This window comes from Aquarana catesbeiana, linkage group LG04 (assembly GCF_042186555.1).
Source record: "Aquarana catesbeiana isolate 2022-GZ linkage group LG04, ASM4218655v1, whole genome shotgun sequence".
NCBI classification, from domain to species: Eukaryota; Metazoa; Chordata; class Amphibia; order Anura; family Ranidae; genus Aquarana; species Aquarana catesbeiana.
Window position 1 is genome coordinate 483,992,859 of NC_133327.1, and position 23,995 is coordinate 484,016,853.

Sequence of the window (23,995 nt, forward strand, 5' to 3'; positions counted from 1 at the left end):
GGGGTCAGCATAGCCAGCAGATGTTCAAAAACAGGGTCCGTCATCCTGAGATAATTCCTGAAATCCTCAGGATTATTGTCATGGATCTCATGGAGCAAAGGCATGTGCGAGAATTGGTCACACTGGCGCAACCAATTCTTCATCCATGAACTCCTCCTCTCCCTGTTCATGGACTGGACTCAGGTCAAAGTATTAACCCCAACTCCAAGTCCCCACGCAGCACGAACTCGAGAACGTCCATGCATCATGGCTTCAAAACGGTCGGCTGGTCAAACAAACAAACTTAGAACAAACGCACTGAAGAACAGCAAGGCCTATGAAAAGCGACCTGTAAATCAGGAACAAGCGGACCAGAACGGCCTGCTAGGCAGGTTACGAACTGACCAACACGCACTGAAAACCAGATACAAACCTCACAAGCACAAAGTGAACCGCAGAAAACGATCGAAATAAGCTGAAGTGTGAAAAGCGCGAATCGTCTCTAACCAAACTTCTACTAACACGAGATAAACACAAGATTAGCAGAAGGAGCCCAAAGGGTGGCGTAGTGGGGCTTGAACTTCCTTTTTCTAGTCCCGTCATACGTGCTGTACGTCACCGCGTTCAAAACCATCGGACTTTTGGAGTGATCGTGTGTGTCCAAGTCCGTCTGTTTGTAAGTCCGGCGCACCTACGCTACAAAGTCCGTTGGAAAGATCGCCGGACCAAGTATGCCGTAAAGTCCGGTCGTGTGTACGCGGCATTAGACAGACAAAATGTATATTCTGTGTGCATGAAAGCATATATATAGTTACATAGTAGGTGAGGTCGAAAAAAGACACAAGGCCATCAAGTCCAACCTATGTGTGTGATTATATGTCAGTATTACCTTGTATACTCCTGTGTGTTGTGGTCGTTCAGGTGCTTATCTAATAGTTTCTTGAAACTATCGATGCACCCCGCTGAGACCACTGCCTGTGGAAGGGAATTCCACATCCTTGCAGCTCTTACAGTAAAGAACCCTCTACGTGGTTTAAGGTTAAACCTCTTTTCTTCTAATTTTAATGAATGGCCACGAGTCTTGTGGCGAATAATGATTTTAGTGTATTTTTAGTGAAAATATTGCTTTGGTAAACATTTGCTCAAATATTGTGGGGGCCTCAAAAATCAGCACCTTCTTTTTATTCTACTAGTCCTATGCTTTCAGAAAATATATGGTTTGGGGGGTCTTTCACAAATTCTGAATACTGTAATGAAAAATTAAAAACCAGATTTTTAGAGAAATATATATATTTACATTTTTGCGTACGTTCGATTTTAGACATTTTGCAAAAAAGGCGCAAAAAAAAAAATTACAAATATTTGTTATGTATTACCTCAAAACAGGTTAAGCTTTTATAGTTGGTTGGAATTTAGCAAGAATTTTGTAAAATTAGCTGTTTTTTCTGCTAATAATGGTTTTAGAAGAGCTGCACGATTAATCCTCAAGAATCGTTATCACGATTTTTTCCCCGTTGCAATCTTGATAAAAGTGTTTCACGATTCTTGCTATGTAAAAAAATTCTCTCTGCTCTTCTGAAGCCACAGCCATCAAAAGAAAGGAAGAAAAAAACTGGGCAGTCTGCCAAGAATCATAACATTCTTTAGCAGTGGAACTAAGTCTAAGAGCCCTTGCACACTGGGGCGGTTTGCAGGCGCTATTGCTCTAATAATAGCGCCTGCAAACCGACCTGAAAGTGCCGCTGCTGTGTATCCAGTGTGAAAGCCCTGAGGGCTTTCACACTGGAGCGGTGCGCTGGCAGGACGGTAAAAAAAGTCCTGCCAGCAGCATCTTCGGAGCGGTGAAAGAGCGGAGTGTATACCGCTCCTTTACCGCTCCTGCCCATTGAAATCAATGGAACGGCGCGGCTATACCGCCGGCAAAGCGCCTCTGCAGAGGCGCTTTGCGGTGGTATTTAACCCTTTCTCGGACGCTAGCGGGGGGTAAAACTGCCCCGCTAGCGGCCGAATACCGACGGTAAAACGCCGCTAATAATAGCGGCGTTTTACCGCCGACGCCGCCCCCGCCCCAGTGTGCAAGGGCTCTTACTCTAAACATTGTAACAATTTGTCAATGAAATAGACTTTGTGTGTAAGTGAGGAAAGTTTAACCACTTAAACACTAAACCTTTTTCTGACATTTGTTGGTTTCAACTTAAAATCATTTTTTTTGCTAGAAAATTACTTAGAACCCCCAAACATTATATATATTTTTAGTAGAGACCCTAGAGAATAAAATAGTGGTTGTTGCAATATTTTATGTCACACTGTATTTGCACAGCGGTCTTTCAAATGCTATTTTTTTGGAAAAAAATTATTTTCCTGACAGGCTCCATGGCAGCATACGTGTGGGTGGACCCCGCCTCCATAACTACCCAATAGGACCCCTCCCTATAAATTTCAGCTGTGAGCTCCCAGCCGTGTTCCTTTTTTGTCCTCCTCCATAGGACCATATGTTTTGGTTCTCCTACCTGAAGACGATGTCCTACGATCGTATCGGCCGAATGATGTGATGTCACGTCCCTCCAATAAGCCTTGACTGTTAGCAGGGTATGGAGTGTATTGCAGAGTAATCGCTGAAGAGCTGGATTCATGTCTACCATTTGAAGAGACAAGTGCGCACAGGCCTGTTTGCCTAGCAGTATGCATGTGGCCATTATCTGCCTGAAAGCCCGATGTGTGTGTATGGACGTTCCTGGCCGAATTGATCGTAGGTGGTGGTAAGCGATCGCCTTCATGGCAGCAGTGTTTATGTTTGTGGTTTGTTTTCCTGTATTGCCTATCCTTTCATACGTTATGCCTATGCAGCGGCTGGTTCCCTGTGCGTTCCAGCCGCCCCTCCCTCTACTTCCGGGTTCCGGGTTCCGTCTGCGTTCTGCGCATACGCGGCCCCGGAATGATAGCGAGGCCTGGTTTGCGCATGCGCACAAGGATCGCAGGCCTGGCACGGCCCTGACGTCATGCGGCGCCAATTTTAAAAGCCTGGGGAGGCCTGCAGATCTCTGGAATAATTGTGGGCATAGCGGCGACTTCCCTGAGCATCTGCAGAGCCTACCCCAGGTAAGTGCAATTCAGATGGGTCTGATTTTTTTGCACTTTCTCTCTTGCTGATACCTGATGTATTGTCTGTTCCACCTGCAGTAATTTCAGTATCAGTCATGGACTCTTCACTGCCTCCTGGTGGCCAGTCCTCTCGCAGCAGGTAAGACTTGGAAAAGTGTTTTTTCTTTACTTGCCTGCTGGGGGGAAGAGAGTGGAGTGTAGGCATTATTCCTAACTTTGTGCCTTTCTCTCTCTTTTTCTGTCTATCCCCTTTCCTCAGCCCTTCTAGGTCTGACCAACGACAAAGTAGTTCCTGCAGAAGGAGCGGGTCTTCTAAATCACACCACTGGCACTCCTCCTCTGGTTCTAGACACCATGGTTCATCCTCTAAGTCTAAAGATCACAGTAGAGGCTCTCCTCACCCCCCCTCATCTCATAGTAGGGGACTGGAGAAAACATGTTGGGGATGTAGGGCCCCAGTTCCAGTCAGCAAGTTTCTCTGTGACCGCTGTTTTTCTAAAGCAGCTAATGAGAGAGAAGGTGCAGACCAACACCTGGAAACACTAATTAAGCTGGTCGTGAAAGAGTTGCTACAGGAGAAAGATGCTGGAAAGCCTTGTGATTCTCCTTCAGATCCACTGATTCCCCTGTCAGAAGAGGGGCCAGTCCATGAGACATGGGAGTCTTCCCAACCTAGTCACCAGTCAGCTCCCCCTTCAGAAGCAGATGATCCTGGGATGGGCTTTGAATACGCCCTGGTTCCTTCTCTGGTGAAAGCTGTTAAGGACGCTTTGAATTGGGAAGACCCAGTAATTTCTCCTCCTAAACAGAGAAAATTTTTCAAACAGCTCAGCAAGGAGCGTCATTATTTTCTTTTCTCACTGAAGTAGGAGCCATAATATCTGAAGAATGGGGCAAGATGGATAGAAAAAGTTCTATGCAGTCTAAAATCTCAAAACTATACCCTTTCAAGGAAGAAGAGGTTAAACACCTTGAGTCAGCTCCCTTGGTGGATGCTGCATTAATGAGACTTGTGAAGTATGTGACTCTCCCTCTCGAAGTTACGGTCTTATTTAAAGATCCTCTGGAGAAACAGATTGATTCCGACCTAAAAAGGATTTATTTGACAGCAGGCACAGTGTGCAAACCAGCCCTGGCCTTAGCAGCTGTCTCTAAAGCTTTAGAGGCATGGTCAGATAATGTGAACAAATCTCTTATGCCGCGTACACACGAGCGGACTTTACGGCAGACTTTGCCCGGCGGACTGGATTTCTTCAGACAATTCGATCGTGTGTGGGCTCCAGCGGACTTTGTTTTCTCAAAAGTTGTACGGACTTAGATTTGAAACATGTTTTAAATTAATCCGTCGAAATCGAGTCCGGTCGAAAAGTTCGCTCGTCTGTATGCTAGTTCGACGGACAAAAAGCCACGCTAGGGCAGCTATTGGCTACTGGCTATGAACTTCCTTGTTTTAGTCCGGTCGTACGTCATCACGTACGAATTCGACAGACTTTGGTGGATTGTGTGTAGGTAAGTCCGTTCATTCAGAAAGTCCGTCGTAAAGTACGTCGAAAAGTCCGTCGGGCAAAGTCTGCCGTAAAGTCCGACCGTGTGTACGCGGCATTAGAGGTATCTCTGAAGAAGCAGCCAAGAGCTCCCCTATTCAGGAAATCAGGCTAGCTTCTGCCATTCTGGGGGAGGCGTTCTCAAGATAGGCGTTTACAGAACCAGAAGCGCACCTTTTCAAGAACGCAGAACACCAACCATGCAAGGGAAGCACGCAGCTACAGGCCTGGTCGGGAATTTTCAAGATCTTGGAAATCCAGGCAGTCCTCTTTTAAAAAGCCCACAAAAGGGGCTTCTTCTGGTAACCAGGACTCCACTAAGTCCTTTTGAAATTGGGCCCGCTCAAACATGTCAGGTGGGGGCTCGCCTTCTCCACTTTCGGCAAGTTTGGGTGGCCTCAATTCGGGATTTCTGGACTGTCAAGACGGTCTACTCAGGCCACACCTGGGTTTTCAACAGCACTCCCAGACTAAGATTTATGCCAACAAATCTTCCAAGTTCAGAGGAAAAGAAACAAGTTCTTTTAGCTTACGTAAGCTCTTTATTGGCTCAAGGTGCAGCCATTCCTGTTCCAGATGGCGAACGAGGCAAAGGCATGTATTCCCCTCTATTCTTGGTGCAGAAAAAGAACGGTACATGGAGGCCAGTCATAGATTTGACTTATCTCAACCAGTTTATCCGAAAGGAAAAATTCAAGATGGAATCACTATTAGCGATTCAACAGTCCGTTCATCTAGGGGACTGGTTCATGTCAATAGACTTGAAAGATGCCTACTTTCACGTTCCAGTGGCGGCAGACTTCCAAAAGTTCCTTCGCTTTGCAGTGGGCGATCAACACTTATGCCGCGTACACAAGGTCAGACTTTTTGACAAAAAAGGTCCGGCGGTCTCTCCGACGGACTTTCAAAGGAGTTACGACGGACTTTCGATGGACTTTCTAACGACCGGACTTGCCTACACACGATCACACCAAAGTCCCACGGATTCGTACGTGATGACGTATGACCGGACTAAAATAAGGAAGTTGATAGCCTGTAGCCAATAGCTGCCCTAGCGTCGTTTTTTGTCCATCGGACTTGCATACAGACGAGTGGATTTTTCGACCAGACTCGAGTCCGTCGGAAAGATTTGAAGCATGTTCCAAATCTAAAGTTCGTCAGATTTTCGACCGAAAAAGTCTACTGCAGGTCCGATGAAGCCCACACACGGTCGAATTGTACGCCGAACTCGGTCCGTCGGACCAGTCCGGTCGAAAAGTCCGCTCTTGTGTACGCGGCTTTACAGTTGACCTGCCTTCCATTTGGTCTCATGACATCACCTCGGGTGTTCTCCAAGGTTCTGTTAGCTGTTGTTGCGTTGCTCCGAGTCAAAGGAGTTCGTCTTCACCACTATATAGACGACCTCTTCCTTCTAGCCCAGGACAAGGGTCAACTTCTAGAGCACAGGAGCCTAGTAATTGCCGCTCTCCAAAAGTTTGGATGGCTCCTGAATTTGGAGAACAGTCACCTGAATCCATCTCACATTTCTAGGTGCCCATTTCAACACACTAGAAGGCACCATCTCGCTACCCGAGGAGAAGATTGTGGTGATCTAGGACAGGATCCACTCAACCCTCGCTTCATCTCACCTGTCCGTTCTTCAATGTCTGAAGGTGATTGGCACAATGGCAGCCACCATTCCCATGATGAAGTGGGCGCAATGGCACACTCGCCCATTCCAACAATGGGATTCCCCCAGCAAGAGTCAGCGCATCCTCCTCACTCCATCCATGAGAGTCTCTCCTTTGGTGGCTCCAAGGGAAAAATCTCCGCAACTGCCACTCGATTCTTCCCATCACATGGGTTACAATAACCTCAGATGCCAGCAATCGGGGCTGGGGCGCTCATTGCCTATCGAAAGTGGCTCAGGGCAGATGAAGCTCACCATCTCAAAGGATTGTATCCAATATACTGGAACTGCGGGCAGCCTTTCAGGCGCTCAGATCCTTCCACCATCTGATAGAAAATTCCTCAGTGATGCTCCGGTTGGACAGTACAACCGCGGTGGCTTACATAAGGAAGCTAGGTGGAACTCGCAGCTGGTCTCTCTTACGAGAGGTGGAGCCAATCATGAACTGGGCTCAGAAGAATCTGTCCAACATTTCGGCAGTCTACATTCCAGGGGTTCAGAATGTACAGGCGGACTTTCTATCTCGTGTTCAAATGAACAACGAGTACTATTTGAGGTTCCAGGATCCCCAAGCCTATGGGATAGATGCCCTCACGGACCGATGGAGGTTCAGCAAGGCTTATGCCTTCCCTCCGGTACCTGTGATACTCCAGTTTCTCCGCAGCCTCAGAACAGAGGAGGTGGAAATCATAGCAGTAATATCATTTTGGCCCAACAGGCCATGGTTTCCCCTCTTAACACTCATCAGTTATCGGGATTCAATTCCTCTGCCTCTCAGGCCGTATCTTCTGTCCCAAGGCACAGTCCTGCATTCATGCCCTGCTCATCTACATCTCAGGGTCTGGTTTTTGAGAGGGGAAGGCTTGAAGCCTTAGGTTGTCCAGAAGAAGCCATTCCGACTCTTCTTAATGCCAGACGGAAGAGCACTAATTGAGTTTACTAGCGTATCTGGTCCAAGTTCGCAGAACACATTTCCTCTAGACCTAATCCTTGTGGTTCTCCAGAAGTCCAGGATATCCTTAGCTTTCTGCAAACAGGGTTGGATTTGCCTCTAGCAGTGAGTTCACTTTGTTGGGACATACTTTGAGTCAATATTTGGAAGTTACCGAATCTTTTAGACAAACAGACTTTCTTTTCATTCTTATACATGGGAAAAATAAAGGAAAACAGGCTCCAATTAGATCCATTTCTGCTTGGATAGTACAGACCATTCAAAGGGCTTATAAAGCGAAGGCCTTGGCTCCTCCAGAGGCAGTGACTGCACACTCAACTCGGAGTATCTCAACCTCTTGGGTGGCTTCTCGTCATGTAGTGCCTGAAGTTATATGTAGAGCGGCTTCTTGGTCATCTATTAATACTTTTGTTTCCCACTATTGTGTTGAACCTGCCGCCTTGTCATCCGTTAATTTTGGTTTGAAAGTGCTGTCAGTTGACAGTGTTAAAAAAAAATATTTTCTTTGCTTAGCATTGTGCCCACCCGGGTGTGTTTGGCGAGTTATTTCCCACACGTATGCTGCCATGAAGCCTGAAAGGAAAACGGAAAATTTATATCAAATACTTACCGTAATTTTCCTTTCCTGATAGGCTCTATGGCAGCAGGAGTCCCTCCCAATGCTTGGAGTAGGCTAGTTAAGAAACACGGCTGGGAACTCACAGCTGAAATTTATAGGGAGGGGTCCTCTTGGGTAGTTATGGAGACGGGGTCAACCCACACGTATGCTGCCATGGAGCCTATCAGGAAAGGAAAATTACGGTAAGTATCTGATATAAATTTTCTGTTTTAATGAATTAAAAAAAAATAAAAACTAACCAGTAAAGTTAGCCCAATTTTTTTTGTATATTGTGAAAGATTTTACGTCGCGAGAATCATGAGAGAATCGTGATCTTTTTATTCTAAGCAAAAAAATTGTGATTCTCATTTTGGCCAGAATCGTGCAGCTCTAGGTTTTAGTGTATTTTTTGCGAATATATTGATTTAACCACTTCAATACTGGGCGCTTATACACCTTCCTGCCCAGACCAATTTTCAGCTTTCAGCGCTGTCGCACTTTGAATGACAATTGCACGGTCATGCTACACTGTACCCAAACAAAATTTTTATCATTTTGTTCCCACAAATTTCTTTTGGTGGTATTTGATCACCTCTGGGATTTTTATTTTCTGCTAAACAAATTAAAAAAAGACAGAAAACTTTGAAAAAAAATGTTTTGTTTTTTTTTTTGTTTCTACTACAAAACGTTGTAAATAAGTAATTTTTCTCCTTCACTGATGGGGCTGCACTGACGGGCACTGATAAGGCGGTACTGATGGGCACTGATGAGGTGGCTCTGATGAGGTGGCACTGATGGGCACTAATATGCGGCACTGAAGGGGCTGTGATAGGCGGCACTGATGGGCACTGATAGGTGGCACTAATATGCAGCACTGATGGGCACTGATAGGCGGCACGAATGGGCACTGATAGGCGGCACAGATGGGCACTGATAGGCGGCATGGATGGGCACTGATAGGCGGCACAGATGGGCACTGATAGGTGCTACAGATGGGTATTGATGGGCACTGATAGGTGGCACTGTACACTAATAAATGTTACTGATGGATGCCAATCATTGCCAAACAATAATGTCTGCATTTAGTGATGCCCATTGTGGGCACTGATTGGCATCCATTGTGGGCATTGATTGGCATCCATTGTGGACACTGATTGGCATCCCTGGTGGTCTAGGGTGGCATACATGGTGGTGACTAATGGTGGCATCCTTGGTGGTCCTAGTGGCATCCCTGGTGGTCCAGTGTGGGCATCCTCGGGGGGGGGTGGCTGAGCTGATAATGGATCAGCACAGACCCCCGTCAGAGGAGCAGCCGTTCGGCTCTCCTCGCGTCTGACAGGCGTGAGTGAGGAAAAGCCGATCACCGACTCTTCCTGTTTACACTGTGATCAGCTGTGATTGGACACAGCTAATCACGTGGTAAAGAGTCTCCGTCAAAGACTCTTTACCTATATCGGTGTTGCGGGGTATCAGATTGACACCGCGCCTGAGGGCGTACAGCGGCTTGATATCCTGCTGGACATCATATGACGTCCGGTCAGGATATTGAAACCACTTTGCCGCCCTCATTTTGCTATATGGCTGGGCGGCAAGTGGTTAATAAACATTCGGGCAAATACCACAGGGCCTAAAAAAATCAGTAGCACCTTCTTTTTATTCCAGAAAATATATGGTTTAGGGGAGTCTTTTATAAACGCTGTAAGTGAAAAATGAAAACCTCCAGATTTTTAGTGAAATTTGGATATTTTCGATTTTCGATTTTTTCACCATTTTGCAATAAAGGCGCAGTGTAAAAATTAAAATTTTTTGTTATTCATCAACTCCATACAGGTTAAGTTTTTATATTTAGTTGGAATTTAGCAGGAATTTTGTAAAATTAGCAGTGTTTTTATCTGCTAATGGTTTTAATGTATTTTTTGCGAATATATTGGTTTGATTAACATTTGCGCAAATAAAACGGGGTCTAAAAAATCAGTAGCACCTTCTTTTTATCCTATAAAAAGAAAATATGCTTTCAGAAAATATATGGTTTTGGGTCTTTCACAAATTCTGAAAGCTCTAAGAGAAAAATGAAAACCTTCAGATTTTCACCATTTTGCAAAAAGGCTGAATTTAAAAGTTACAAATATTTTTTTATTTATTAACTCAATACATTTTATGCTTTCATATTTAGTAGGAATTATGTAAAATTTGCTGTGTATTTATCTGCTAATCATGATTTTGGTGGATTTTTAGCAAAAATATTGTTTTGATAAACATTTGCGCAAATATCGTGGGACCTTAGAAATTAGTAGCACCTTCTTTTTATTCTACTGTTAATGTGCTTTCAGAAAATATATGGTTTGGGGGGTCTTTTACAAACTCTGAAAGCTATAAGTGAAAAATAAAAAAGCAAAGGAAAAATTGCAAAAATGGTCTGGCCACCTGAGTGTACAAAATGGAGCACAGGGCCTGGCAGCAAAAGCATTAAAGGGTTTTGTTTAGAATAGATAGTTGACATATGTTTCTTTGGAACATTTGAATGCGATTTAAATTGGTTGGTGGTAATCAAGCCATCTATTGATTTCAGTTTAATTCGTTTATAAATCATATCTGGCTGTCTAAGTTGTTGGCCTAACATGCTATTTGCTTTGTTCCCTTCTAGGTAGAACTTGTGTTTGGTCCATCTTGTGTCTCAATCCATAAAACAACAGCATATTGTAATATAGAGGAGAACATATCCAAAGGGTCTATGCGTGATTGTTAGTGGGAGCAGTGACGACTCGTCAATAGAGGGAGCACGGGCTCCGCCTCCCCTATCCATGCGTCCGGCTCCCTGATCTACATATCAGTGGCGCCGGACCTTGGATTCCAATGCTGGGTGGGTGTTTTTTTGAAGCACCTGATTAGAGCCAGAGGCTCTAATAGGCTTCAAAAAAGGTGGGCTCGGAGTGCAGAGCATTGCGCTCGGAGCCCACCCAGTGGAGTGGCTACAGCGAGTGGATTTTCGCTATTGTCAGGAGGCAGGTTTGTGAGACCTGTTTCCCGATTGTCCAAAGCGCCAGGCGATCCTATTGGATGCCTAGCGCTTTGGCGGAAGAGGAGACGCATGTCGTAGAAGGCTGGAGGAGCAGACACCGGAGCCGCCATGGTTTCTGTGCCATGCCACCCCGCCGCCGAGGGGCTGTTTTGTTTGCCACCCCCCCATAAGAAGAACCCACCAGCCGCCACTGAGTGGGAGTAGTGGTAGGTATCTTACAATCCATGGAAAGGACTATGTAAACTTTGGCAACAGAGGTATCATGAAAGCTTGTAATATAAAAACAGTCATGTCTCCAATAATGATGATAGTTGGCAGCAACTAGCTAGCAGGATTACAAGTAGGGTCCCGGAAATTACAAAAGTTAAAAGGTTAAATAAAACACGAACTAGGTGTGGATGATATGTCAGGCTACCAGTACATATTTTGAGTGGCAATAGAGCAAGCAGTGGTAGTGGAGTAGCGAATTGTCATTTTAAACCAGAACTAAAGTCCCTCTGTAAAAAACTGCAAGCAGGCTGGCTTTTATTGCAGAAGAGACATGAATTGGGGTTTATTTACTAAAGGCAAATTCACTTTGCACTACAAGTGCACTTGAAAGTGCAGTCAGTGTAAATCTGAGGGGAACATGCAAGGAAAATAATAAACTGCATTTTTGCTTGTACATAATTGGATGATAAAATCAGCAGAGCTTTCCCTCATTTCAGATCTTGCCCTGAGATTTACAGTGACTGCACTTCCAAGTGCACTTGCGGTGCAAAGTGGATTTGTCTTTAGTAAATCAACCATTGTCTCTTCTGCAATAAATGCCCCTGCCTGCTCGCCATCTGAGGTTTTCCAACAGGAGAACCTTGTGCTGGGTGCTATAGCAATACAGCTATCAGTTAACAAAGGCATAGAACTCCATTTCCTCAAGCTTTTAACCCCTGAGGAACCCTTGGTATAATTTTCAGTTATCAAATAACCCTTGTTAAAGCCAATTCATTGGTGGTCAGTGTGAAGAATGCCCCTTACGGTGATGGTTTATAAATGTCACCCTTAAAGACAGCTGAAAAGATCATTGCTGCTATGCAGCTGGCTCCATCAAGTGGCATTGGCCCCGGAGCAATGTAGGCACCATCATAATGGACATAGTCCATTTCCAGGTGTTTAGTAAACAAACAATTACAGAGCAGGCTCTTGGAATAGTCTCTGGGAGGCCAAATTCATGCTGGTTGGACCTACCATTCTGGTTATTGGCATTGTCTAATTTAGCTCGCAACAGTGTATTTGATTACGTTAAGGGCTGCAATTTCTTCCTCATGACTTTTGCTTATCTTAATGGTATTAGTAAAGCGCGTTTCCATTTGGGAAATTTGACATCCAGGGGACTTATTTCTTTTGCAATGTGGTCTGTTCCTCTGGATGTTTGGTCTAAGCTGCTTTCAGTTAAGTCTATTACAAGCAAAGAATATCCAGTAATTTTGGAATCTGGAAACTTTGGGGGGGGGGGGTTACTAAAACTGGTGCACAGAGAATCTGGTGCTGCTGTGCATAATAACCAATCAGTTTCTAACTTCAACTTGTTCAATTAAGCTTTGACAATAAAACCAAGAAGCTGATTGGTTACTATGCAAAGCTGTACCAGATTCTGTGTGCACCAGTTTTAGTAAATATCTCTTCCGACAGTATCGAAGACAAGCAAGATCTGCAGACACCATTTTGGGGGCTGCGTGGTCCTGCAATTTTCAGGCCAGTTGAGTTTTTTTTTTGTTTTTTTTTTTGTTTTTTTACCAAATTGTGCTGAGAGCCTCTAAATGCCAGCAGTTCAGGTCACTACTTGCATGCGATAGACACTGACAATTCTTCATAATCATACTGGATACATAGCAGCTGTTGTACAGGTTTTGAGCAGATAGTTTGATAACAAAGAATAAAGGGGTTGTAAAGTCAGAAGGTTTTTTATCTTAATGCATTCTTCTGTGTGCAGGAGCCCCTCTCAGCCCCCCTAATTCATGAGCCCCATCTCTAGCCAGCAATGTCCACGAGCCCCTCGGCCGTCCGGGATTCTCCCTCCTGATTGGCTGAGACACAGCAGCGGCACCTTCCCACAAGAGAAAATATTAACAGCGCTTTAGAGTGGATTACCAACCATAAGTATGATTAATACTAGTCAATATGTAACATAAAACTCAATAAGTCCTAGTCCACAATATCTGTTACACATATAAACGGGCTAGTGCAGAAAGTCTTTTGGATAATGAATCATGCATGCAACAGATGGGTTACGATCCAATCTTTGATTCTTCCCCAGTGCATCATTTGTCTGACTCTATACCTTCACCATGTCACCTCGTGAGAAACCCCTTTGTGTATATGCTCACCAAAGGTAAAGATAAGATATGCCTGTAATATCTCTCCCAGGAACAATCTGCTCTGCTCCCGCTAATCGTGGTCAATTCTGCGGTGGAAGTGAGGTATGCCTGTGATATCTCTCCTCAGGGATGATCTGCTCTGCTCCCGCTGATAGAGGTCAGTTCTCCTTGTTCATTAAGTTGGTGGATGTGTCATACAAGGAAACAGAGGGGATGCTTGCCATAGTGTTATATCCTTTATTGAAACAAACCAATCTCCCTGCTACAATATTGCGCTTACCAAATAATAAAAGTTTAAAAGCTCTAAGGATAAAAACAGCCTGTCCGTGAGACGGCGTCAGCTCACCGCTGGTCGGAAGAATGAATGTCCCGCCCACCTGGATGAGTCCGGGATGACATAGTCTGGGTCTGGTTGCTGGGTCGCGTGAGCACGCTCTGACGCGTTTCGTCATTACGTCTTCAGATGGCGTCAAGACGTAATGACGAAACGCTTCGGAAAAATATAGAACATGTTCTCTATCTAAGCCCGTCTGAATTTTCGACGGAAAAAGTCCGATGGGGCATACAACCGGTCGGAATATACGATGAAAAGCTCCCATCGGACTCTTTCTGTCAGAAATTCCGCTTGTGTGTACGCGGCATTAGGCACTATGCCTCCAAGTGCTACTCGTATCAGTTTTGAAGTGATGTCACTAATGTATTGCTCACTGTGCTCCTTGATTAGCGTTGGGCAATTAATTTTCCCGAAGGGGCCACATGAGAAACTGGGACTGTTGTGGAGGGCTGAACTTAAAGCTTTTGTTACCCCAACGCTTCATATTCCTCTTTTTCTTTTTTGTGTATATTCTCTTTTTGTATTGTAAACATTCTTATGAAAACATAACTAATACATATATCTGAACTTCTACTTCAAAGCATTTCATACATATAAATTTCCATTCCCTCCACCAAAAAAAAAAAAAAAAGAGGGGGAAGGAGGAAAAAAAACACTCTCTCCCCTAGCGATCATCTCCCATCTTCTTCCCTCCTATTGGACCATTTTTTTTTCCCTCGGTTCAAATCTTGATACATAAACGTATCTCTCCTCCTGATCAGCATCCCCATATACTTCATCTATTGACCCCCTTAGTCCCCAGACATAGTCATGTACTCTATAGATTTTTTAAACTTTACCATTTCCCCCATATGATATAATATACCTCTAATGCTGCATACACATGACATGAATTTTCGTCAGATGGATGGTTTTTCCGACGGAATTCCGCTCAAGCTTGGCTTGCATACACATGGTCACACAAAAGTTCTCTGAACTTTCGACCATCAAGAACGCGGTGACGTACAATACGTATGACGGCACTAGAAAAGGGAAGTTCCATACGAAGCGCGCTACCCTTTGGGCTCCTTCTGCTAATCTCATGTTTATCTCGTGTTAGCAGAAGTTTGGTGAGAGACGATTTGCGCTTTTCAGCCTCGTGCTTTTCCAATTGTTACTGCTCTTCAGTTTGTGCTTGTGGGTTCGTATCTGTTCTTCAGTGCGTGTAGTCAGTTTGCATCTGCATTTCGGTGCGTATTATTATAGTACGTATTTGTTTTTCAGTTCGCTTTTGTCCGCTCGTTTCTGATTTTCAGCTCGCTCTTCTCAGGCCTTTCTGTTTTTCAGTGCTTTCTGTTAGTTCGTTCTGACCAGCCGACCATTTTGAAGCCATGTTGCAGTTACGTACTCGTCGTAGAGTTCCCAGAGGCATCCCAGAGGTCAGGAGCAGCCTCAGAGGACGTGTATGTACCCAGTCTATGATACTACAACAAAATGCGTTTTCTGGAAGACCAGACTAAAGTGAGGGCATCACTTTCCACACTTCCTTCCACCCCAGCTGAGGCTTCCGAGGACCAACCTTGGCCTTCCAGCCAGGAAGAAGTGGAGGAGCCCAGCTTGAGGCAGGTATAGTATTTTTCTACATATTTCTTGTCCTAAAATTAATGATGTTAACTAGATGTTATTATTGATAAGAAATTAATGATTGAACAAAAAGTGTTTTACATATCAATAGACAGTAGTGGCCAAGAATGAAAAATGCTGGGGTCAGAATAATAGTCTTTTCTATTTATTAACATTCAATTTGCAACAGTCATGAGCTGAAAATTGTGTGATTGATGAAGCAAAAACTAAAACTATGTCCCTTTTTTATACACAGGAAAGCCTCAGCCAGGATGAGGGTCTGGAATGTGGCAGCCAGGAGGTGGCAGGGGGAAGTGGCAGCCAGGAGGTGGCAGGGGGAAGTGGCAGCCAGGAGGTGGCTGGGCCCAGTGGACTGACCCAATCCCAGGTACCTTCCCTCCGCCTTCCACCCAAAAGGCCCAGGAAGGGGAGGAACATGGAGGAGGCAGCACTTGCCCTCATTCGGGGGGCTCATGAGACCCTGAAAGACCCCCCCAGCGTTCAAGAGGGCTATGGCTGAATAATAGCAGCGAAAATGCAGGAAATGGAGAAGGGACAATGCCTCTTATGTGAGAATATAATTTTACAGACCCTAAATAAGGGGTTGAGTGGGCAAATGACAGAAAATACACACCTTTCTGAGTTCATCCATCCTCCTCCTCCTCCTACACCTCCTCCACCTCCTGCCACAACTCGACAAACAAAGCCACAGCGTGCAGGGAAGCATGAAAGGAAGACAAGAGAGTGATGGCCTGGGTTCAGTCTGGTCTGACAGAAGACACAGGCCGTTGTAGTACCACAGCCTGGGGACTTATATGTCATCTGCTGCTGTTCCTGATCTCCCAGGGTCCAGGACCAGATTGTGCTCTCTATTGTATTGACTCCTCAGGCTACCAATTTTCATTTTCAAATAGTTGATGTCTGCCCTGGGGTACAAAGGCTTCGCAATTTTTTGCAGTTTCTCCAGCATTGCCTTCCCTCTTTCTTTTGTTATGACCTAGAATAAATGGTAATTTTGTTTTGAACAAATACTTGGCTATGTGTTTTTATTAAAAAAGGACAGTTTGTGAGTAGGCAGGTACATTTCAAAAATAGAATGTCAAAATAACAAGGGACACGAGGTTAAAAAATACAAGATAATAATGTTGTTGTGGTAACTTGACACACAAAAAAATTATGGAGATCACTAGAAAATAATTTTAAAATAATCAAAAAAAAAGGAGATCTTGATTTAAATAAAAAAAGGAAAAAGAATCACTAAAAAAATAATTCTAAACATTATTATGGAGATCTGAAAACTAAAAATATTATTAAAGGGGTTGTAAAGTTATTTTTTTTTTTTTTAAAAATAACAAACATGTTATACTTACCTTCACTGTGCAGCTCGTTCTGCACAGAGTGGCCCCGAACCTGGTCTTCTGGGGTCCCTCGGCGGCTGTTTCAGCTCCTCCCCGCAAGCATTTACCACCTTCATGCGAGCTCCCTCGCACGGTGGTGAGTGCTTGCGGGCGCGCTCCCGTGATACAGCCGGCGGCTGTAGCCGCTCGCTGTATCACTCGGCCCCGCCCCCCGGCGCGCCGCGTCATCGGATGTGATTGACAGCAGCGCGAGCCAATGGCTGCGCTGCTTTCAATCCATCCACTGCAGCCAATCAGCGACCAGGCTGAGCTGCAATGAAGCTGACGAGGACGAGGAGCGAAGATTCGAGGCGTCAGGTAAGTAAAACGGGGGGCCTGGGGGCGGCGGTACTGTCAAAAGTTTTTTCACCTTAATGCATAGAATGCATTAAGGTGAAAAAATTTTTACCTTTACAACCCCTTTAAGGAGATCACAAAAATAATACATAAATAAGTTTGTCAGAACTCTGTGTGAATATCAGCAGCAAAACAACTTCATTCTTCTAGCATTATAAAGAACAAAAGAATGCGCTGCATTAAAAGATCCAAAAATGTACAGCGTGACGAATGTGCTATCTCCATTACGAACGCTAGTTTTACCAGACCGAGCGCTTCTGTCTTGTACTTTATTATTATTATTATACAGGATTTATATAGCGCCGACAGTTTACGCAGCGCTTTACAACAACATTAGGGCAGACAGTACAAGTACAATACAATTCAATACAGGAGGAATCAGAGGGCCCTGCTCGTTAGAGCTTACAATCTAGGAGGGAGGGTCAAGTTATACAAAAGGGTAATAGCTGTGGGGGATGAGCTAATGGAGAAAATAATGCAGTTGTTAGATGGAGGCAGGATAGGCTTCTCTGAAGAGGAAAGTCTTCAGGGATCGCCTAAAAGTGGATAAATTTGGAGACAGTCTGACAGATTGGGGTAGGGAATTCCAGAGGATGGGTGAGGCTCGGGAGAAGTCCTGGAGGCGGATATGGGAGGAGGTGATGAGGGAGCTAGAGAGCAGGAGATCTTGGGAGGAACGGAGATGGCGTTTAGGTTGGTATTTTGAGACTAGGTTAGTGATGTAGCTGGGGGCAGAGTTGTGGATGGCTTTGTAACTTATTGTTAGTATTTTGAATTTAATTCGTTGGGCGAGTGGTAGCCAATGGAGGGATTGGCAGAGAGGGGTAGCAGACACTGATCGGTTTGTAAGGTGGATGAGTCTGGCAGCAGCATTCATGATGGACTGAAGGGGGGATAGTCTATTTAAAGGTAAGCCAATGAGGAGTGAGTTGCAGTAGTCAAGGCGAGAGATAACCAGGGAGTGAATCAGGAGCTTTGTAGTTTCACTGGTTAGAAAGGGACGTAGTTTAGAGATGCTGCGGAGGTTGAGGCGGCAAGCTTTGGAAAGTGATTGGATGTGGGGCTGAAAGGAGAGTTCAGAATCTAGGATAACACCTAGCACCCTGACATGTGGGGACGGGTGGATGGTTTTGCCATTGCTCTTCACAGAGAAGTCAGGGGAAGAGGCACGTGGGGGAGGAAATATTATAAGCTCGGTTTTGGACAAGTTGAGTTTGAGGAAGTGGTGTGACATCCATACAGATATGTCGGTTAGTAAGTTAGTGATGCGTGAGGAGACTGATGGAGTGAGTTGAGGGGTGGAGAGATAGATTTGTGTGTCATCAGCATAGAAATGATATTGAAAGCCATGAGAGGCTATCAGCTGACCCAGGGAAGAGGTGTAGATTGAAAATAAAAGAGGTCCAAGAACAGAACCTTGGGGGATCCCGACAGAGAAGGGAAGAGGAGTGGAGGAAGTAGAATTGTAAGTGACACTGAAGGTGCGTTGGGATAGGTAGGATGAGAGCCACTGAAGAGCACAGTCACGGAGACCGATGGAGTGAAGTTTTTTGAGGAGGAGGGGGTGGTCAACCGTGTCAAAGGCAGCTGAAAGATCCAGAAGTAGGAGTACAGAATAGTGTCCGTTGGTTTTTGCAGTTAGTAGGTCATTTGTGAGTTTTAAAAGAGCAGTTTCTGTGGAGTGTTGAGGGCGAAATCCAGATTGAAGGGGATCAAGAAGGTTGTTTTTAATGAGGTGGTCACTCAGTTGGTTGTAAACCAGGCGTTCAAGGAGTTTAGAGGAAAAGGGGAGCAAGGAGATAGGGCGTAGGTTGTTAAGATTGGTAGGGTCCAAGGATGTTTTTTTTTGTACTTGATTCTGAGCATGCGTGTTTTTTTGCGCGACAAAATTGCATACAGACGAACGGAATTTCCAATAGGAACTTTTTCCGATGGGAAAATAGAGAACCTGCTCTCAATCTTTTGCTGGCGGACGATGGAGCATACACACGGTCAGAATTTCAGACCAAAAGCTTACATCGGACTTTTGCTGGTGGAATTTCCGATCGTGTGTACGGGGCATAAGGAATCCTCCACTGTATGCATTGTTTCTTCTATAGATCTCAACCACTCAACCTTTGCTACGCATTCCTTCAAGTTAGGGGCTTCTGGTGTTTGCCATAATCTCGGTATCAGGCTTTTGGCTGCATTTAGCGTGTGGTACTAAGGTGTTCTTATATTGGGCAACCGTTTTTTCCATGCCGTGAAACAAACTTCTCCATGGCTCCACCTGGGTATGTTCACCTGTAATTTTGGTAGATTGCCCTAGTAATGTCCTCCTAGTAAGGCTGTATCTTTATACATTCCCACAGATGCACGAAGGTCCCCTGAGTGTCGAACCCCCTCCAGCATGTTGGGGGGACATTCGCTACAAATCTCTGCTCCCTTTGTGGAGTCGCATACCACCTAGCTAGTAGTTTATAACACATCTCTGTTGTCTTGGCATCAGTTGATGAAAAGCAGGCTTTTTTCCTCCCATTTTCCTCATCTCGTATAGCTCCTATTTCCTCCTCCCATTTCGATAAGTAGGGTGGATATTTGAATTCTGCTTCCTTTACTAATATTTTATATATTTTAGATATAGTTTGGTTTAACCACTTCCCGCCCGGCCTATGGCATATTGACAGCCGGGAAGTGGTTGCGTTATCCCGACTGGATAGCAGGACAGCAGGATAACCCCCTAGCGGGGGGGCGCGGTGATCGAGGGAGGGAGTGTGTCCCTCGGACACAGCGCTTCCCCGATCACGGTAAACAGCCAATGAATTTGGCTGTTTACCACGTGATCGGCTGTGTCAAAGTCATAGGCATGCAGAGTGTCTCTTGGACACAGCACTTCTCCAATCAGGGTAAATAGCCAATGAAATTGGCTGTTTACCATGTGACCGGCTGTGTCCAACCACAGCCGGTCAAAAATGTAAACACTGAGGAGCAGTTACTATCTGATCTCTGCTCACTCCTCCAACACCGATCGCGTGAGGAGAGAGCAGAGATCAATAAGTAAGCTGTCAGTGTATATTGTCTACTGTATACTGTGCACAACACGCCCCCCCAATAAAGAGGACCTGTCACACAGCCCAGCCCATCAATCAGCCCATCTGTCAATCAGCCCAGCCAATTAATCAGCCCATCTGTCAATCAGCCCATCAATCAATCAGGTCATCTGTCAATCAATCAGCCCATCTGTCATTCAATCAGCCCATCTGTCAATCATCTGTCACAGGCCCACCGCCATCTGTACCGCCACAAAGGCTACCAGTACTGCCATCGGTACCACCACCAGTTCCACCATTAGGCCCTCCACTAGTACCGCCATCGGTACCGCCATCAGGCCCACCATCTATACCGCCACACAGGCCCGCCACACAGGCCCGCCACACAGGCCTGCTACCAGCATCGCCATCGGTACCGCCACCAGTACCGCCACCAGGCCCACCATCGGTACTGCCGCCCATACTGCCTCCACCACCCGTACTACCATCGGTACCGCCACTACCAACCATACCGCCACCTGCACCGCCACACAGGTCCGCCACTAATACCACATCTGTACCACCAGCAGCACCATTACATAGGACCACCAATAAGCACTACCATAATGTTGCAAAGGGTTTACACACCTGAGGAGGCATATGCCATTCTTACCATGTCGAATGATGAGAACAGTGGGGAGCTCCTATCATCCGATTCTGGTTTAGAATATGAGCCAGAGGAGAATAGCGGATCAGAGTCCGAGTACGTGGAGGAAACCGTCCCTCCCAAAAGAATGAGATCAGGACCAAGATTAGGACCAAGATCAGGAGATCTGCACACCACCAGCAGCGCCAGACCCTAGGAAGAGGAGCCCAGTACAAGTACTGGAATCACACGCCCAACCCGAAGAACCCAGCCCCAGTCCTACCTTCCCAATGCCCTGGCAAACCCCTTATGGTTGCCTGCCAACTCAGGATCCGCTATCATCCCCCCTTTCAACTGCACAGCCAGGTGTGCAGCCTGACACTACGAATTTTTCTCAATTCGATTATTTTTGTTTTTTTGAACAGCAAAGGGTCTGAATACTTAGGACCATGTGATATTTCAGTTTTTCTTTTTTAATAAATCTGCAAAGATGTCAACAATTCTGTGTTTTTCTGTCAATATGGGGTGCTGTGTGTACATTGACCACTGGGCACTTAAACCCCCTTTATAACCAGGCCAATTAACTTTCAGTGCTCTCACAATTTGAATGACAATTACTCAGTCATGCAACACTGTACCCATCTGAAATTCTCGTCCTTTTTTTCACACAAATAGAGATTTCTTTTGGTGGTATTTGATCACCTCTGGGTTTTTTATTTTTTGTGCTATAAATGAAAAAAGACCGAAAATTTTGTAAAAAAACGGAAAATTTTTATCAAATACTTACCATAATTTTCCTTTCCTGATAGGCTCCATGGCAGCATACGTGTGGGTTAGCCCCGCCTCCATAACTACCCAATAGGACCCCTCTCCCATAAATCTTTGCTCTAGGCTGCTATCCATGTTCCGTAACTAGCCTACTCCAGACATTTGGGAGGCATTCCTGCTGCCATGGAGCCTATCCGTTTTCCTGACAGGCTCCATGACAGCATATGTGTGGGAAATAACTCACCAAAACACACCCGGGTGGGCAAAATGTTTGAGCAAAGAAACCAAAATTTATTTAACATTGTCAACCGACAATACTTGTAAACCAAAATTAATGGATGACAGAGCAGCTGGTTCAACACAGTAGTGAGAGACAAATGTGTTAACAAAAGACCAAGAGGCCGCTCTACAAATGATTTCAGGTGCGACATGCTGAGAAGCTGCCCAAGAGGTCGAGATACTCCGGGTCGAATGAGCCGTCACTGCCTCTGGAGGATCCAAGCCCTTTGCCTTGTATGCCCTCTGAATGGTCTGCATAATCCAGGAAGAAATTGATCTGACCGAAGCTCGCATTCCCTTGTTTTTACCATGGTGAAGGAGGAAGAGAAACTCAGTTTGTCTGAAAGGAGCCGTAACCTCCAGGCATTGTTTTAGAGTGTGGCCTACATCCAGAGGATGGACATCTTGATTATCTGTTGTTTTAAAAGTAGGAAGCACAATCTCTTGGTTTTCATGGAATACTGAGGTCACTTTAGGGTTTCACCCTAATATGGGAATCAACACTACTCTGCCTGGGAAAAAGGTCAGAAAAGGCTCCTCTGAACTTAAATTTCTTATTTCTGAAACTCTTTTGGCCAAAGTCACAGCTACCAAGAAAGTAGTCTTGAGCGTGAGGTCTCTTGTGGAAAGAGGTTCGTCAGGATCTGATCTGAGATTGGAGAGAAAATCCAAGACAAGAGGGAGGTCCCATTTGGGGAACCTAGGTCTTCTTTGAGGTCTAAGCCTGATGGCTCCTTTAAAGAACTCACGGACCAGGGCATGATTTGCCCATGAAATTCCTGTGAAGGCCGAGATGGCTGACACTTGAACTCTTAGTGAACTGACTGCTAAAGGCAGGTCAAGCCCTGATTGAAGAAAACTCAGTATGTCTTGTACTGCTGGAGAGTTACAAGGATGCGACCTGGAAGACATATGATCAGTGAATCTAGACCATATACGCTCATATACCCTATAAGTACTTTTCCTTCTGGCACTGGGAAGGGTTGGAATAGCTTCTCCAGGACAACTTAGAGCTTCGAGCCTTTCCCTCTCAAGAACCACACCCTAAAGGTGTAGGCAGGATGGACACCGGTGTAACGTCGTGTCTTGAGACAGTAGATCCGGCCTGAGAGGTAGGGGAACTGGGTCTTGATAGCTGAGGAGTGATAACAGAGGGAACCAAGACCTGTTGGGCCAGAAAGGAATCACTGCAATGATCTCAACCTTCTCTGTTCTGAGCCTCCGGAGAAATTGAAGAATCACTGGTACCGGAGGGAAGGCATAGGCCTTCTGAAACCTCCACTGATCTGAGAGAGCATCTATCCCATATGCCTGAGGATCCCTGAACCTCGAATAATATTTGGGCATTTTGTGATTGCATGGGACTGATCTGAGAGAGCATCTATCCCATATGCCTGAGGATCCCTGAACCTCGAATAATATTTGGGCATTTTGTGATTGCATGGGGAAGCAAACAGATCGACCTCTGGAGACACCCCCAGGGTCAGAAGCCACTCAAACACCTCTCTGTGGAGAGACCACTCGTTGTTATCCATTTGAACATGAGAAAGTAAGTCCGCCTGTACATTCTGAATCCCTGGAATGTAAACCGCAGAGATGTTGGACAAGTTCTTCTGAGCCCAGCTCATTATTGGCTTTACTTCCTGTATCAGGGACCAACTGCGAGTTCCACCTTGCTTCTTTATATAAGCCACCGTGGTTGTATTGTCCAACCTTAACATTACTGATGAATTCATTATTAGATGGCGAAATGATGGGAGTGCCTGAAAGGCGGCCCTCAGCTCCAGTATGTTGGAGACAATCCCTCGCGAAGGGGAATTCCATCTGCCCTGAGCCACTTCTGAAAGGCAGTGAGCGCCCCATCCACGATTGCTGGCATCCGATGTTATTGTGACCCATGAGATGGGAATGATTGAATGGTGATTGCGCACATTTTTCCCTTGAAGCCACCAAAGGAGAGACGTTCTCATGGTTGGAGTAAGGTGTATGCGCTGGATTTAGCTGGAAGAATTCTATTGTTGAAGGAACCCTTTTTGGAAGGGCCGTGTATGCCATTGAAAAAAAGGAAGATTAAGGTCTGGTGTGACCCCTCTGACACCTCCATCCCTAATAGTGCACAAAAAAACAAGAAAAATAGCCCTGGGACTTTAGATGAGGTGAGAGAGGCCAGTTATATTTGCATACTGCTCCCAGGGGGCCTTGCTGGGCTGAGCTGTTCCCCTTTCGCTGTTTGTCTTTTGTGGCAGTGGTTTCCATCCAGCTCGGGGGCTGCGATGTGCATAGGGGAGCTCTGTTCCTGATCTCTTGCTGTCCTCTCCTGTCTGTTGACGGGGGTGGCCAACCTGCACATCGGCGCCATGTTTTCCACACCCATACACTGATATCTC

At 45.4% G+C, this 23,995-nt stretch overlaps 1 protein-coding gene across 4 annotated transcripts in view; it reads left to right on the plus strand.

The window, feature by feature from the left end:
- Nucleotides 1-23,995, plus strand: part of CDC42EP3 (CDC42 effector protein 3) — a 190,994-nt gene that overhangs the window by 115,718 nt on the left and 51,281 nt on the right. The window lies entirely within an intron of this gene.